The sequence below is a fragment of the Hyaena hyaena genome, unplaced genomic scaffold, assembly GCF_003009895.1.
Source record: "Hyaena hyaena isolate Hyena2069 unplaced genomic scaffold, ASM300989v1 scaffold_176, whole genome shotgun sequence".
NCBI lineage: Eukaryota > Metazoa > Chordata > Mammalia > Carnivora > Hyaenidae > Hyaena > Hyaena hyaena.
This window is the reverse complement of record NW_024080809.1, coordinates 688121-706566: the sequence shown is the minus strand read 5'-3', so window position 1 is coordinate 706566 and position 18446 is coordinate 688121. Positions and strand designations below refer to the sequence as shown.

Genomic DNA, 18446 nt, shown 5'->3' with positions numbered 1-18446 from the left:
ATCCTGGGAAGGTTGAGTTTGGCCTCTCCTCTGGGCCAAGGCTAGGCATTGGGTTCCTTTGGGCTGTGTGTTGACACAGAAGGTGTCAGCTTACAGCAGTGATAGCAAAATGGCAAATACTCTCCCTGCACGCGCCACTGCCCCCTCCCCCACCCAGGACAGAAATCACCGAGTGCTGAACTCTTCCCCCTCCATGACTTCAGAGTCCCTCTCAACACAGCGCTTGCCTTCACCACTTAGGGTGGAGTTGTCCCAGAAGGTGAAAACTATTTGCCATCTTTTCCTCCTCCTGGGGACATAGTGTCCTTGTCATCGAGGCATAGGGCCCAGTGACCGCTAGCTGGATTTCAGCATCTTTGTGCAGTGCTCTGATGGTAAAGCCATAAGGGGCTGCCTGACCCCTCCAGGCCCCACCCACAGACTCTCGACCAGAAGAGAACCACAAGAGGTGAGGAGATCTATGAACCTTAAACTCAGCCAGCCACTCCATGTAGGTTCTGAGTGGGGCAAAGTGCCTCGGCCTTTGGAGACTGTCCCTTCCTTACCTGTGACATTGGTGAGTTGAGTATCCTCTGCTAGACAGTTCGTTCATGTGTCAAATCTTCCCACTGTTGCTTGAGTCTCAGGACACAGGAGGTCATTGGACACTCTGATGACCTTGGCCTCTAGAAGGCCCTCAGAGACTGCTTGTTGGTTTCAAGGCTGGACACTGTGCATGGGCATGAGGGGCACCGGCCTGGATGTCGGAGGCCTAGAATTCTCTGCCCTACCCTTGTTCATGGCCCAGGGCAAGTTTAAAGAAGGCCCTGGACCTCTAATTCCCAGAAGTCATAGGGAGCAGGCCGAGCAGGCCCCTGCTCACTGGGGAATGACCCTCAGAAAAGTGCTGGGCCCTTCCTCACACAGCAGCCATGGGAATCCATGACTTGCCTCCTCTTCTCCCAATTTCACCTCCACCAGTTTTAAAAAAACAATCCATGGGCATTTTGTCAATAGCCCCTTAGCAAACCTCAACCATGTGAGGATACCCCAGGGCTTCCAGGGCTGGAAAGGAGATGGCCCGGTCACTTCGGACCCTTTTGACCTCTGACTGTTGTCTACCTCTCTACACTAATTGCAAGTAAAGCTACCTTCCAGCTCCTGGGCCACATGAGTACCCCGCCCTCCAGCCAAGTGAAACCACTGGCCTTTCCTACTCATATGGGGCCTTCCTTGCCTCATGCCTTCGCACATGCTGTTCCCTGCCAGGAAGAGCCTCCTCTTTTGCCTCCCTGGCAGTCAGTCTTCTCTCACCTTTCAAAACCTCACTGAAAAAAATGACTTTCTCAAAGCAGCCTTTTGTAATCATAACCCCACTCCCACCCTCATACCCGTCCATTCAATATTCTTTTTTTTATTCTGGACTATGGGGTGTTTGTGGGGCATCATGATATTTGTAAAATGATCAGTCCTCCCTCCCACTCCCTTCCACCCAGCACCACCACTGGGCCATGAGCTCCTTTGGCGGACCCAGGCCGGGAGCAGAGCAGGCTGCCTATTTACTTAAGGAATGAGTGAATACACTCTAAAAGCCTTTGTGGTTTATGGACTCGGAGACAGGAGACTGTCAAATCTGGTCTGGAACAACTCAGGCTCGAGGATTGCCGAAACGCAGGGGGCTCTGGCAAGGAGGGTCACTGCTCACTAAGCGTCCATGTCCTCCCTCCATTTCCCAGCCTCCCTTGCAGCTGGGGACTGCATGGGACTTGCTCTCAACAACGGGATCATGAGGAAATGCAGCGTCTCTCTGATGAGGTGGCAAGAGCAGGCGTGGGTTCTCTGTGTTTTCTCCCTCCCGTTCTTGAGGTGGGAAGTGAAAGCCTCCAAGGCCGAAGAGGCCAGATCGCTCAATCAGCACTGCAGGAGATCTGCGGCAGAGAACCTTCCAGTCTGCGACGTGCACTACAGACAAGCTTTCTGGTGTTCAGCCCCTGGGATTAGGGGCTTATTTGCAATAGCGGCAGCTCCTGCTCTGGCTCAGCCAGGAGAGGGGCTCCAAGATGGTCTCGTCCCCAAACCTCATCTCACCCATTTGAAAACTAACATTAAGAAGAGCAAAATCACATAGCCACTGGTTCTGTGACTTTGAGTCGGCCCCCTGAAAAATGAGCTTGACAGCAGTCAAGTCTTCTGATGTCCAGTGCCAACATTGTCCCTCTTCCCCAGCTCTGGTGCATTGAAGGGCTTTGACCATAATCCTCGCTTTGTCACATTAGTTTGTGATTAAATATATATGAATATAATAAGCTCCTGGGAACAAACCAGCCCACATAAAAATTAAAACCTTGGCAATAATTTTTATCTATCTATCTATCTATCTATCATCTATCTATCTATATCATCTGTCTCTATATCTATACCTACACCTATCTCTCTCCCTCTCTCTATATATATAGATATAGAGATAGAGATAGAGATAGAGATAGAGATAGAGATAGAGATAGAGATAGATAGAGATAGAGTTATACTTATGAGGTCTACCCCTACCCAATCACCCAGGACCCCCAACCTGACATAATCACCTTCTAGAATCTTCCCCTGCTTTCTTATGTGGATAGTTTTGTCTCGTATATGTGTAGTCTAAAAACGTATCTTTGATTTGTTGTTGAACATTATTAAGGGGCGCCTGGGTGGCTTAGTCGGTTAAGCGTCCGACTTTCGCTTAGGTCATGATCTCACGGTTCGTGGGTTCGAGCCCCGCGTCGGGCTCTGTGCTGACTGCCTGCTCAGAGCCTGGAGCCTGTTTCGGGGTCTGTCACTCTCTCTCTCTCTGACCCTTCCCTGCTCACGCTGTCTCTCTCTCTCCTAGAAATAAATAAAACATTTAAAAAAAAAAAAAAAGACGTCATGCTGTTTGAAATCTTTGTGACTTACTTATTTCACTTACCATGGTCCTGCTCAATTTTAATCATCCTGAAGTTATGCTACCACCATAACTTCATTCGTTTGGACTGCTGTACTCTATCCCATCGTGTAACTATAGCACGGTTTAATCAGCCACTCTCCTAAGATGGTCCTTACAACAGCGCAGTTAGGACCCTTCCTGACGTATACTCATCAGAGTTAGCTCTTGAATATACGCACTTGCTGCATTGTAGGACGCATGGGTGTTCACCTTTACCAGGTACTATAAACATTATCCAGAACAAGGGGTCCTGTGGGTCCGCACCCTCCCCACGCTTGATTCTAGACTATTTTATTTTGCCAAATGTGTATGCAGATAGTCCTCTGGACCCTGTGGCACGCTCCTTGAATTCCCCGGACCTCAGTTTCCAAATCTGCTAAAGGGAAGTGATGCTCTGAGTGCTCCCAAAGCTCCCAAATTGAAGACGCTTTGGAGACAGGGTGATGTCTGTGCCAGAGACAGGAAGCCAGGGAGCAGGAGGGTGGCCTTGCTTCGCAGCAGGCAGCTACTCCTTCTGACGCTGCAGGACCTGGCAGGATGTGCCATTTCAGAGAAGGAACAAATGAGACTTAAAGCTGTGTCATCAGCGTGCTGCAACATGGGAAGCAGAAGCAGGCAGAACCTGAGCGGCCAGGGCTGGGAGAGATTCAGGCCATCCAGAATGGCCAGCTCCTCAGAGGCCCATGTTTGGGGGAGGAGGGGGGTCGCGGTGGATGTTTCCTGTTGGCTCATGCAGTGATATTAAGTCAAGGGGATTGTTTTCCCTGGTCTCTGCCATTGATAAGACAGAGAAAAACAGCTCCAACAATAACACTGATGCCGCCAGCCCTTCCTGCCACTTGCCTTCCTGGTTGGAGTCCTTCTCTCCTGTGCTCTTTCCTCCCTCTCCTTCCAGAGACTGTGATACGGGTGCAGACGCCATGTGTGGGGCCAAGGAGCAGAGGGGGCGCTCAGTTCCCACTTTCATGACCTCAGTGGGCTCCAAGCCCCTTCTCCCCTTGGACCTTCAGCCCAACAGAGCTCAAAAGGCTCCAGGACAGTGGTGTTCTAGAGCCGACTGCTACATGTTTACGGATTTTGTGAGTCAGTTGTCAAACACAGCATGAGTAAGTATTAAATTATATACGATTACAATTAACTTACTTTGGAAAAAAGGTAAGAAATACTCAAAACTCACCAAGTCCTAATTATTTTGTTACATTTTACTGTTATCCATGCTCTCGAGGAGACTTATGTGTAGTAGTTTCATGGTGGAAATGCTATAAACACTGTGTTGCCATGCCTCTCTTCCCAGCATGCCTCTGTCACGTAAGTACGACCTTGAAACTGCTGGCAGTATTTATACCATGCGAATCATTGAATACTACAAATTAAGGATTTTTTTTTCCCCTGAGAGCTAGTTGTTAAACATTAACCAGGATGCCACTGCTCCTAGGCATTCCCTCAAATCTCCCTCTGAGGCCCTTATGGACCAGAGAGGGCTTGAGATTTGCCCAAGGCCACACAGTGAGTCATAGTGGCACTGAGATGAGAGACCAGGTCTGAGGCCTCCACCACAACACACACCTCACTTGTCCTGTGGGTCTGTATTAAATACTCTCTAGCTGTGCAGAACACTGTATCAATATTTTTTTTCCTATTTTTAAAAGGAATTCTTTTACAGGGGCTGTATATTATCATTGCTAAAAATTTTAGCCACCTGGAATTCCACCAGCCAGTGATAACCAATGTTAACTATGTGGTATACATCAATACACACACACACACACACACACACACACACACGTGTGTGTATATATATAATTTTTACCATAAAAACAGATCAAAAACTGCATCTGCTTTTTACTGTCTGAATCCTGCCTTTGTGTTTCAACTCTGCAATATCTTGTGGACATCTATCCAAGTCAAGATTCACCCTTCTCCAAAAGATAGAGTACCTCTTTCCTTAACAGAGCTACATTTTGCAACCAGGCAGACTTGCTTTAAATCTCAGCTCCGGCAGGTATCTGCTATGTGACTAAGGACAGGAAAAGTAACCTCTTTGTGCCTCTTCTATAAAATGAAGACAATAGTAACACCTATTCCATTGCATTAACCTGCAAATTAAATGAATATGTGTAATGCTCTTAACACCGCCTGGCACTGGGTAAGCTCTGAGTAGCTATTAATGAAGTGTGTGTGTGTGTGTGTGTGTGTGTGTGTGTGTGTGTGCGTGTGTGTGTGCGTGCGTGTGTGTGTGTGTGTTGCCTTAATGTTTCACCATGGGTTGCTTTCTACCTGTTGTGATCTTTCTCTGGAGCGGATGCTAAGCCTGGAGCAGGAACAATTAAGAGGAGTGAAATCGTGCTGAAATTAACATCGCCCAAACAGAACTCTTGATTACCTGCGAATCTGCTGCCTCCCCATGGTAACCCCTGTCAGTAATCAGCACTGCTGTTCCTGGCAATCCAAGCCAAAAACTAAGTCATTACTAATTCCTCTTCCTCTCTCCGTTTACATCGAAATTCATTAATAAGTCCTGTCCATGCTGCTTCTAAAATATATCCCATGTCTGCCCATCTGCCTCTGTCTTCACTGCCAACACCCAGTCCAATCGTCTCTACCCTTTTGTGTCCAGATCTGTGCAACACCCTCCTCACTGGTCTTCCTGCTGCCCCTCTTGCTTCCCTCTTCCCCCTACAAAGTATTTTATCCCTAAAGGCCTGAGTAATAGTCGAAAAGGAGTGTAACCTATAGGTTACAACAAATTAGTTGGTATGAAATCAATTTAGTGAGTCATGATCTGATTTTCATTTTAATGAGATAGAAGAATTGGGACTATCAAAACGCGTTGCACAAAATATCTGTTGCTTTGTAATACTTTTGTTTTATTTTGATATGTTTACAAAGCATATGTTCATATACACATCTGCTGTACCTGGTCACTGTGTAAGATGTATTTCTTTTCTTTTCTTTTCTTTTCTTTTCTTTTCTTTTCTTTTCTGTGATAGGAACACTTAGACAGCAAACTTTTAAGTATACAATATAGTTAACTGCAGGCGCGCTGTCTGGTAGACCTCTAGGACTTAGTCATCTCGTATACCTGATGTACCCATGTCCCCCTCCTATCAGCCCCTGGCAACCATGGTTCTTCTCTGCTTCTATACATTTGACTATGTTAGGTTCCTCGTGTAAGTGGTATAAGTAGTACTTGTCCTCCTGAGCCTGGCTTATTGCATTTAGTACAATGTCCTTGACATGTATTTCTGAAGCCACTGCTTTAAAACATCTATCGGATGCTGTTACAGTGCTGTTCAAAATCCGTCCATAGCTGCCAGCCCACTAGAACAAAGCCCAGACTCCTTACCCTTCGCTCAGGCTCTTAACGACTGCCCTCTGTCTTTCAGACAGGAGCCTTCGTTTTGTTCTTCTAACACCCTCAGCGTGTCTGTACTAGCCGTCTCCACCGCCTGGACCTCTCAGCCCCGTATATGTGCCTGGCTGCACAGTTCATTCGGGCTTCCATTCCAGCATTGCCTCCCTGCTCATGTATTTGTTCGCTTATTCATTGTCCATCTACCCCCACTCCGCCCACCTGCAAACCAGGATGTGAGCTCCATGAAGACAGACACCTTGCCCAGCAAACGGCACGCTGCCTGGCACATAGTGGGGCATCACTTCATGCTGGTGAGTCAATGAACTGACCCCAGCACCTCCTTGCAACCGGAAATGAGCTAGAGCCCCCTCTGCAGAACCGCCCTTGTGAACCTTTACCTAACTCACCCCTTCAAAGTGATAAGAAATGCCCTAAGGTCACTGAGGGAGTGTACAGAGTGAGGAGAGCATGCCCCTGTCCCCTGCTGCCCCCGGGCTCGCCGGCCTGGCGCCAAGGGCTTTGTCCTTGAGCCTACCTCGGGCCCCAGCCCCGTGGGATTTCCAGCTCCTCTGAACCTTTATCAGGTGGTTTCGCACCTTTATTCCTCTTAGTTTTGTGATTTTATTTTGCTTTATTGTATTTCATCTTGTCTGTGTTTCATTTCACTTCAGTATTTTATAATAACAGTCCACAGCTTCTGAGTCCTGGCGAAGGCTAATGATTTACTAGCAGATCCTGAGCTTTGGTCATTTCTCTTCTCCCCGCATCTCCCTCCCTCCCCAGTGAAGGCTCTCTCTGGACCGATTCCCCTCTCCCCTCCCCCTCCCCCTGCACCTGCTTGGGAAGAAGACACCATGCTTCCCTGGGCCTGTGGAGTGAGATTCCGGGTTTGCCACCGCTCCCTCACCCACCTTGCAAGAGCTGATGCCCTCCCCCAAGACCCCTTCCTTTCTGAGCCCCAACTCCAGAGCCGCATTAAAAAGCCTCCCCAACCTCCACTTTCTCCTCAGCAAGACGATCCGATTAGAATAACAGGTGTGAGCACCATTTGTGGGCTCAGAGGCTCCAGCTGATTGTGAGCAAGTGTGCATAAAAGCACTCTCACTTACCCTTACCCCCTGATGCTCCTGTCCAGAAGCTGACTTTGCTGTTTCTTTTATTAATTTTATTTAAATCCAAGTTAGTTAACATAGAGCGCAATCATGGTTTCAAGAGTAGAATTCAGTGATTCACCACTCACCTACAACACCCAGTGCTCATCTCAACAAGTGTCCTCCTTAATGCCCCTCACCCATCTAGCCCATCCCCCCACCCATCACCTCTCCAGCAAGGCTCAGTTTGTTCTCTGTATTGAGTCTTCTATGGTTTGCCTTCTTCTCTGTTTTTATTTGATTTTTCTTTCCCTTCCCCTGTGTTCACTGTTGTGTTTCCTAAATTCCACATATGAGTGAAATCATGTGCTACTTATTTTTCTCTGACTGCCTTATTTCACTTAGCATCATACACTCTAGGTCCATCCATATTGCTGCAAATGGGAATCTCATTCTTTCTGATTGCCCTAGGTCCATCCGCACTGTTGAAAGAGTGACTTCATTCTTTCTGATCATCCAATAATATTCCATTGTACATATAAACCACATCTTTATCCATTCATCAGTCGATGGACATTGGGCTCTTTCCATAATTTGGCTATTGTCGATAGTGCAACTTCCCTGGTTTTGAGTCCTTTCCCCAGTCCTTTCCCCACTTTCCTCGGGCGGATACTCTTCTCTCTGCCTGGCTCAGACCTGGCCCTGCCCTCCCTCCCTCCCAGGTCGTGAACCAGGCTCTCTGATTCACATGGCTGTGCTGGCCTACTCACCTGCCTTCTGGATCGCCAGGTTTAGCAAAAACAAAACAAATAAACAAATAATAAAAAAAAAAAAACGAGGCTGCCCAGCTCAATTTGAATTTCACATGAACAATGAAAAAAAAATGTTTGGTATAAGTGTATTCTGTGCAATAACTACTTGTTGTTTATTTGACATTGAGTTTAACTGGGTGTCCCGTATCTTCTCCGCAAGCCCATTTTGGGGGGGTTCCTTAATTTGCCATGGGGTCAATCAACTACATCACACCCTGTCTTGGTCTCAGTTTCTGAAAGGGAAACACAATAGATAATTCTCAAGAAAGCTGTGAGGCTGAAAAAGAAATGCTTGAGAAAATCCAAAGAAGTATGACTCATGTATGAGGTTGAGCAAATCTCATTGTCCACCTGGTCTGGAGGTGTCACCTGTGTCTTCCACTGTCCCCAGACAAGCTTCCCATCCAGACTCCTCTACCTCTGTACAGCGCCTGCCCAGTGACCTTCTCGGCGTTGGTCATGCCACCCCGCCCCACTTGGTGCTCAGCTGCCCCCAGGCCCCATCAGGCCCTAATGACTTCCCACTGGGCACGTCCTCTCCATCCTGAGGCCTGCCATCAGCCTGAGTGGCTGAGCATTAGAATGATCACCTGTCTCCATTTGCCCAGGACAGCCCTGGCTCATGCCCGTTACTCCTGTGTAGATTCTAGAATGAGAAAGCCTCCTTTACCTTGCAAAAGTACACAGTAAATTATCTGCTGCCCCATCACTACCCTCCGCACCCAGTTCCTTGACTGCTTCATCTCCAGGGACTGGCCACTTCCACTTCCAGTCACTTCCACTGCCCTCCGGTCCCCGGACTCCCCCCAGCCACACTCTGGCCATGTCACCTGGGACCACATGGCTTCTGACATTGAAAACACAAACATCTCTCCTTAACCATAACTCGGTGGCCAGCATGGGAGAAAGGACTCATAACCAGCAGAGTTGCACTATTGCTATCTCCTTCTGATTGGGTGATAGCTGAGCTTCTCTTCTTCCCCTTTTTTTTCTTTTTTCTCCATCTACCTTCCATGTCTTGTCACATCTTGTCAATTACTCTTGTAAACAACCCTCTAGTCCCATTGGCCTGCCATCTCACCCGGATGAGAAATTTCCAGTAGGGATCCATCCATCATCAGCCTTCTCTGGACTGGCCTGGGCTGCCAAGGGATGCTAGAGAATGTCACATGATCACACAGACTGAAGCCACTAAATTCTTGGTCTTGGAAGTGGAAATGGCAAGGATGTGGTTCTGGAGGGACGCCCTGGCTACAATGCAGAGCATAGACTGGAGGGGAGGGCTTAGCAAGCAGGAACCCAGAGAGGAGTTACTCATTCTCCAAGACTTTACTAAGTACCTGCTTTGGGTCATTATCATGATCATCATTAAAGCTTTAATTAATTACAAGGGCCATGGGGCAGAGAGGGAAGGACGCAATCATGAGTTGTCAAGGAGGAGTCGGTAGGATGTGGGGAATTTGCAAGAGCAAAGCTCTAGGAAAACACCAGGCTTTCTGGCTTAGGTCACTGTCTGGATGGTCAGGCCTACTGAGGCCACAAATATGAGGAGAGAAGAGAAACAAGTTTTCAGGGAGGGATGAGGAGCCTGGCATGGGCAGGCTGAGTTTGGGGCACCCCAAGGCCCCGGGTGAATGGGTGGACAGGCCTGGGGCTGATTGGAGAGTCAAGTCATTGGGTGAGACATCTGGGCTGAGGTGCCAATGTGGGCAATTAAAGAATAGATTCAAGCAAGATCGGACTGAAAGTTGGCCCTGCAGGAATTGCCTGCAATGCCCTCCATTTATCAAGCCCGTCCTATCAGACGTTAGACACGTGCAGACTTCACTTCTTCCGTGCAGACCTCACTTCTTCTAGTCGCCCAGCCACCCTATGATATTAGCGATGACATTTCCCCAGCATCCAACATACAAGCTGTTCTCATACCAAAACCCAGGCTCTTTCCATTGCCCCTGAGTGCAGTAGGAACAGAAGATGTATGATCCAAACACCAGCCCAATCGCTCGCAGCGTGCCAGGTCAAGAGCCGAGGTTCAGGACAGAGAGCCCTGTGTGGCCTGCCACCGGAACACAGTAGGAGCTTTCTAAATGATGCCAGATTGGAATGTGCTAGTGAGGCTTGCCAAAGTCCATGGACGTGGGCAGCCTGGAATCTGAGGCTGGTCAGCTGTGGTCCCCATGCACTGGCTCAGAGCTGGTTTGCCCTGGCACATCCTGGGAAGATCCCCAGAGATAAGAGTCCCGCAGGGGTCAGCTCCAAGTCAGCTGACCAGAAAGAGCCGCAGCCACAGAGTGTCTCCAGCGACCGGGAGCTGAACAGCCACCCTCTTCCGTTCCCTTGTCTGCCTGACTCAGCTGTGTTATGCCCTTAGCCTGAGCTGAGGGCACTAGAGACTCGATCTTGCCTGGGAAGCACAGTTTACCCTCCTGGAGTGGGAGAGGCCAACTCTCAGCTGCCATCATCTTCCCAGCACAAACCACTGCCCCTGGCCTGGTGCAAAGGCAGGCTTAGCAGAAATTCTTTCCACAGGTGGACGTGCTCCAAGTAGGTCAGCCTCTCCGGACCCTCTCCATCACATACGTCCAAAGGCCTTTCCCTTCTCTGGGGCCTTCGCATCAAAAGTCATCCTCAGGGGCACCTGGGTGGCTTAGTCGGTTAAGCGTCCGACTTTCACTTAGGTCATGATCTCGCGGTTCGTGGGTTCGAGCCCCGCGTCGGGCTCTGTGCTGACTGCCAGCTCAGAGCCTGGAGCCTTTTTCAGAGTCTGTGTCTCCCTCTCTCTCTGACCCTCCCCTGCTCACGCTGTCTCTCTCTCTCTCTCTCTCTCCTAGAAATAAATAAAAAATATTTTTAAAAAATTCAAAAGTCATCCTCAGATCCCAGGAAGGGAAAATGGATTTATTCTGCAACATGAGGTTAGGAAGGGACCCAAGGGAAGACTTAACTGGCCCCTGGATCATTATCATCACCATCGCTGAAACTTTAATTAATTGCACAGTGTGCACTTGTTTGTCAGAATCAGTCCCTGCCCTGGGGATTTGTAATCGGAGACAGACTTGTTCACGATGCAAGTAATAGAAGAGACATTTACAAACCTCAGACAGAAATCAAAACTATGCAGATGAAAGAATATGAACTTAAGGCTGAAGACTGAGTTTATCTTCGATATGCCACCAAAAGCGTAAGTAACAAAAGAAAAAAATGGATAAAATGGACTTCATCAAAATTAAAAATTGTTGTGCTTTAAAGGGCACGATCAAGAAAGTGAAAAAGGGTTACCAACAGAATGGGAGAAAAACATTTGCGAATCATACATCTGATAAAGAACTTGTATTCAGAATATGTAAAGCATTATTATAATCTATTAATAAAAAGACAAATGCTGGGGTGCCTGGGTGGCTCAGTCGGTTGAGCATCTGACTTCAGCTGGGGTCATGATCTCACGGTTTGTGGGTTCAAACCCCATGTCAGGCTCTGTGCTGACAGCTCAGAGCCTGGAGCCTGTGTCAGATTCTGTCTCCCAATCTAACCCTCCCTTGCTTGTGTTCTGTCTGTCTGTCTCTCTCTCTCTCTCTTTCTCAATAATACACAATAAACATAAAAAATTTTACAAATAAAAAAATAAAACATAAATGCCACCTGAAAAAAAATATGCAAAGGATCTGAATAGACATTTCTCCAAAGAAGAGATACTCATGGCCAAAGAGCGCATGAGGAGATGCTCGACATCATTAGTCATTGGGGAAAATGCAAATCAAAACCACAGTGAGATGCCACTTCACACCCACCAGAATGGCTGTTTTAATAAAAAAAGGAAAATAATGAGCGTCAGTGAAGGTGTGGGGAAATTGGGGGTGGGAATGGAAAATGGTGCAGTTATTGCAGAAAACAATTCGGTGGCTCCTCAAAGACGGAAACACAGAATTACCGTAGGACCCAGCAATTCCACTCCCAGGTATAAACCCAAAGCAGTGGAAAACAGGGACTCACACACATCCTTGGTCACACGTGTTCACAACAGCCATATTCCCAATAGCCCAAAGGTGCAAACAACTCAAATGTTCATCAGCTGATGCGTGGATAAGCAACATGTGAATAGTACTGGGCCATGAAAAAAGAATGAAGTGATGATTCATGCTACAACGTAAACCTTGAAACGTGTTTCTAAGTGAAAAAGCCATAGATAGAAGACTTCATTTTGTGTAATTCCATTTGTACGAAATGTTCATCGAAGGAAAATGTATAGATATTGAGGAAGCAGCTTAGGGATAGCCAGGAGCTTGGGGAGAGCAGGGGCGAGGATGGGGAATGATCAGTAAGGGGTATAGGATTTCTTTTCCAGGGATGACAATGCCCTGAACTAGTGAGAGGTGATAGTTGTACAAACCTGTGACTATACTAAGAAACCACTAAATGGTATACCTTCAAGAGATGCGTTTATGTTTGTGAACTATATCTCAATGAATTAAAAAGGCTGAGTGTGGGGCGCCTGGGTGGCTCAGTCTGTTAGGTGTCCAACTCTTGATTACAGCGAAGGTCGTGGTCTCGAGCGTAGGATCAAGCCCCACCTCTGGCTCTGTGCTTACAGCTTGGGATTCTCTCTCTCCTTCTCTCTCTCTCTCTCTTCCCCTCCTCTGTTTATTCTCCCCACTCCCTCTCTCTCTTTCTCTCAGTCTGCTTCTCTCCCTCTCTCAAAATAAATACACTTCTAAAAGGCTCAGTATAAACTGCCAGGTCCTGTTGGGGGTGAACCTGGCCTGCATTGAAAGATCAAGACAGTGGAGGAATAGGGACCCTCTCAAAGTAGCTTGAGCCAAAGGGAAAATCCTCCAGGGAGATGGGACCTGAGAGCAGGTGACACAGGGCCCTGGAGGAGTGAAAACAGGAAGGGAAAGCTGTCAGGAACCAAGCCAAGCTCTCTCCCAGCCTCCCTGCGAGCACTGCCCCAAGCTTCACCTCTGCTTCTTTAATAATCCTCATGACTGCCTTAATAGGCTCTATTTACCTCAGGGGCTTCACACCGGCTAATATCTGACCCTGACAACCTATACTCCAATTCTAGGAGCACAATCGGGTTGGACCAATCCAGCCTCTGGATTGATGCCCCCAGGGGTCAGATGTCCACCCACAGTCCAATCGGTTGGACCTCAGAAGAGGCTGGGAAACGTGGGCCGTTCCTTTCATATTCTGAGGATGATGCAGGCCGCTAAGCAGTGGGACAGGCAGGGCTGAAGAGCTCCTGACCCAGGGACTCAATCATGCTGTGTCTTTTATCTCTGCTTCTCTCTGTGTGTCAGCTTTGTTCTCTCACTGCACGCTGGTGCTTCCCACGTGGCTTCCAGCAGCTCCGGATCTACACACATTGGAGAAAGGAAGACTCTTCAACGTCCAACGCGATGAATCCCAGGGAAGAAGCCTGGTTAGCCCAGCTTAGGTCACAGAGGAGGCCAGGAGGTCAGTGGAAACCCAGGGGATGAGTAGTCATCTAGCAAAGTGCTCCTTCTACACACATGTGAGTGGGGTTGGGACAGTTCCCAAGAAGACAGCGGGAAGTCAGAACCACAGATGTCTTCCATAGGGTCTATAAAAGTTGGAAGCTGGGGAGAGGATAGGACCATTACCCTATCTGATCAGTATGTGGGGGTGTCTTGGAGGAGGGCAGGAGTTCAGGAATGTTTCCATGGTAAGAATTACCACCCGGCATCTTCAAAGTTGCAGCGTTACTAGAACAAGAGATTAGTAACCATCTCCACAGAGTGCGACAACGTGGGGCGCATCAAGGGAAGCTTTCACCAATGACGCTCCATGACTTCCATCCGTTAAGAGCCTAGCGTATGCTGGGTACTTCCCCACCCCCAGAGCACCTCCACAAACAAGTTCCTTTCCCTGTTCTTCACATAAGAGAAACTGAGGCTCTGAGGGGCAAAGCCACTCATCCCTGGTGGAGCAGGACCTTTTGAAGGACTTCTGAATCCAGCTTGGATTCTCTCCATTGCTGTGTGCTTCTCTTCTCTCTCTGCAGACCCCTGGGGTGAGGAGAGGTCAGGGCTGGGGTGGGGTGTGGGGCCTTGTTGACTGTGGCCCGATGGGAGGAGCCTAGACCTCAGGGGCTACAGCCACAGGGCACGTGGCCATCACCGGGCACTTTGGAGGTCCTGTGGGAGCTGCTTGGGTGGGAGGCCAGCAGAGTGTTTGTGTGTCCGGGAGGTCATATCCTCTGCGTAAACATATCCATGAGGGAGCCAGGGCTCCTCCCTGTGACTGAGACCGTTTGATTTGCTTCTGAGCAGTAAACTGTGGCCAACCTGGAGATGGGCTGATACTTCTGGAGAAGAAACCCATCTGACGCTCAACTGCCTCCAAGATGCCTGCCCGATGACCTCCCCCGACCCCCCAACTCCAGATGTTGGGGCTCTTCTGTGGCTACCACCTTGGAGGTGACAGGCCTGGCCATGGTCAGCTTGTTCCAGAGAAGTCGTGGGGGAAATATAACCACTGTTTACACATCCCCATGGAACTCCGATTTAGGGCAGACGAAGCAGATGTGTCCCGGAAGCCTTAGAGAAAACACAGAAAGGAAGATTCCAACCTGGCATGATGAGAGACTCCTAGGGGCTAGAGATGCCTCTAGAACAGACGTGGGGCGCTGGGCGAGTAGCGGGCTCCCTATCATTGGAAGGGTATGGGCTGAGATGGAATATCACCTTGGAGGGCAGACAAGGAGCAACACCAGTGGAAGATTCTTTGTGACATTCAAAGCCCTCTCCAGGCCCTGAGCTCGCAGCTTTCTTTACTCCTCCTCTTCCAAGCTTGATTTCCATTCCATTCCTTTTGTTCTAGAGAATACTCATGTGATGAACATTGCCGTTTGCTCCTCGGCCTCCTCCCCGCCCTCCCAGCATTCCGGAACAGCTGCTGTTCTGTCCTGGTGGGACTGGCCCCTCCCCAGCACTGGGGAGAGACCCTGGTTCACCTCAGCCAATCAGTGGGCCTCCATGATGCCACGAGGATGGGCTGCTGGCTGGGCAGTAACTGAAGACAAAGGTCATCAGGACGGAGTATTCCCCCCGGAGAACAGGTTTAGGTTCAGGGGTGGGCATGGGGGCCCAGCAGGACAAACCTGAGTGTGCCCCAGGACCTTGGCACGGCAGCTGTGGGAAGGACTGCTCCCTCCCGGGGGCATGACTGAGCAACACACTCTTGGGATGACAGACACACCCAGCGCCCTCCCAGTGTCCCCTCCCTGTCCCATTTCCAATTGCCAGCTCTTGCTTGTTTGGGGTTGGTCTGGTTTGGCTCTGAGGCTCCTTTTTTTGGCTGCTGGAGCCTACTCTGCCTGCTCCCCAGGGTGGGCCAGCAGTACCAGGGCCACTCGGCTGGATAACCCCGCCATGGCTCCTCACTGTTCCCCCGAATCCCTCAGTGGGACTGCCCTCCAGCCCTCTACAGTTTTCTAGATAACGCTTCATGGGTTCTTTCCCTTCCCCATCTCAGTTTTGCCATTTTCCTGCTAAGCGTTTCCTGGGATCACTTCCCAAATAAACTATGTCATCTTAAGCCCTCATCTCAGGATCTGGGGGAAATCTAGCCCAAAGTTCCTGGGCTGCTGCTGACGACCCTCCTGAGGTCTCAGGGGAGCCAGTGTTAGTAAGAGACCAGGATCACTAAGAAGGAGGGGCAGAAGAACAAAGAAAAATTGGTCCCTGCGGACAACGGTGAGCTGTGGGATCCATCCGTGCGTGAAGTCTGCCTTTCCTCTAGACGTTTCATTTCTGTGACCCGCACATCTTCTTTCTAGTTTAAGCCAGCTGAAGTTGGGATTTCTATCGTTTGCACCCAAGACCGTTGTGACCTACATAATTCGTAACACGGAGAGCCCCAGGCATGGCCTCGCAGGTGGAGGTGGCGGACAGGGAATGCTGTGTGACACGGGGAGAGCGTGCCGTGGAGGACAGAGCCACTTGGGGCTCTCAGCTGGGCCACCTAGCACAGCCGCTTCCCTGTCCTCTGCAAGGCTTGCTTCTTCATCTATGAAACAGGAGGGTCCGGGAGGAGAAGCCGGCTTGGAGGCCAAGCGTGAGAGAGAGCCAGAAACCGGCTGGAGGTCTGAGCGGTCCTGTCATTCTAGGAGGATTCTTCGGTCACTTTGTCAACCGGCACAGATATTTCTCTTTCTTCAGATGATGAAAATCAGGGATCTAAACTTCTCCGGAAAAAAGCTAGAGAGGCACTGGCTTGTCCTCATTGGGATGGTGGGGTTGCAACGGTCATTTCGTATGGACTACATACACCGAAGAGCAGGGGAAATACTAAAATATCCGTTCACCTGATGCACATGCACGTGGCAGCCCACGGCTTGGTTGTGGGTGCGGTGCCTCTTGGTATGGGCTATTCCGTGTGTAAGGAATTCTAGGCAAAGCCCAGAAGAAAAGAACCTTGATTTCATTGGTGGTGCTTGCTTTAGACATCTCATGTGGTGTTTATATGTTTATGTTGAAAACAAATCATTTGAGGGGCTCCTGGGTGGCTCAGTCGGTTGGGCGTCTGACTCCCGCTCGGGTCATGGTCTCGCGGTTCCTGGGTTCGAGCCCCGTGTCAGGCTCTGTGCTGACAGTTCAGAGCCTGGAGCCTGCTTCCGATTCTGTGTCTCCCTCTCTCTCTGCCCTTCCCCTGCTCATGCTCTGTCTCTCTCTTTCTCAAAATAAATTAACATTAAAAAAATTTTTTTAAGAGAAAAGAAAAAAATAAATAAACATTAAAACATTTTTTAAAAATAAAATAAAAATAAATTATTTGAATGGGTCAGACAACAGCATGGTAATTTAAATATTGACTTCCTTTTCTGCAGGTTTGATTTGCCTGGTAACCAACTTCCTAGTGACTGGATAACTAGCTAGGTCATTCAGGCGAGTCAAATTAGCCCAAAAGAAACATGTCCCTTTTAAATACACTTGATAACAGTAAAACATGCGCTTCTTAAGCTCTCCTGATGAAATTAGGTGTAAAAGAAGACAACTTGGCCATCGTGAAGTCCTCCCCATTGCTGCTGACTATCACATGCTTTTGAGGTTATGTAGGAATCCTGCTTAATTTAACCTTTTCCTGCCTGTTTCGCAGCCTGATTGAGTACTTCAGCTTTTAGGGCTGGTTGGCTCTTCAAAGAGTCGTTTCAGAGCAGTGCTTGGAATATAACATTATAAGCTTCCCCACAACCGAAAATGTATGTGTGTGAGTGTGTGTGTGTGTGTGTGTGTGTGTGTGTGTAAACCAAGCTTAAAAAGCTGATAACAGCTGCTTAGAAGCCATATTTACTTCAGAATCATACGTAAACGTGAGAATAACTTAAGCATGGGTCCTCGTTCATTTTTTTTCTGTGATTGCAGAATTATATTTATGCTGCTGTTGCACTAGAAAGCTTTTTTTCAATGTCATCTTGAAATAGAAATGTGTATTTTAAGTACTAAAGCAAAGGTAAATGAAAAACACTTTTTAAATTTTTTTTAATGTTTATTCATCTTTGAGAGAGAGAAAGGCGGAGTGTGAGTGGGGGAGGGCAGAGAAAGAGGGAGACACAGAATCCCTGATGTGGGGCTCGAACTCACAAACTGTGAGATAAACCTGAGCCAAAGTCAGACGCTTAACCCACTGAGCCACCCAGGTGCCCTGAAAAACCCTTTTTAAATGTATGAAATTTGTTTATTTTTCTTTGTAAGAATTATAAATGTTAACAAATTACCTAAAATCGAAGTCATTAATGATTTATAAGCAAGGTGGTTTGGTCAGACGTTATACACAAAATAAGAATGTCTTATTGCACTTGTGAAATATTATCTAACCTGAATTTACATTCCATGATGATGACATGGTAAATGTAGTGTTATTAAAGTAAGTGAACACGTCAAAAAATAAATCAACAAATCAATAAATTACTTACTTGAAATAAAATAGGAGGGTGTTACCAGCCTTTGAGGATTATGGTGAGTTTTGAAAAAATAACACTTGAAAAGTAGCCAATATGTAACGAATATTCAATAAACAGTAGTTATCACTGATAATAAGAGAAGGAGACGGAAAAAGAGAGAAAGGAGAAGGAAGCAGGGGATTTAATCTTGCCCTTGAAGACTCTCCAGCTCACACAGGTCAGGGCTGGGAGGGAAACCGGGAGGTCCTGTCTGACTGGAGAGGAGGCTCTATCTTGAGATGCACCAGAGGCAGAGACTAGGGAGCAGCCGCAGACCACTCTC

General features: G+C 48.2%; 1 pseudogene; it reads left to right on the top strand.

The window, feature by feature from the left end:
• The first annotated feature begins 16086 nt into the window (after window positions 1–16086).
• LOC120237298 lies at window positions 16087–16642 on the top strand (annotated as a pseudogene).
• The last annotated feature ends 1804 nt before the right edge of the window (window positions 16643–18446 follow it).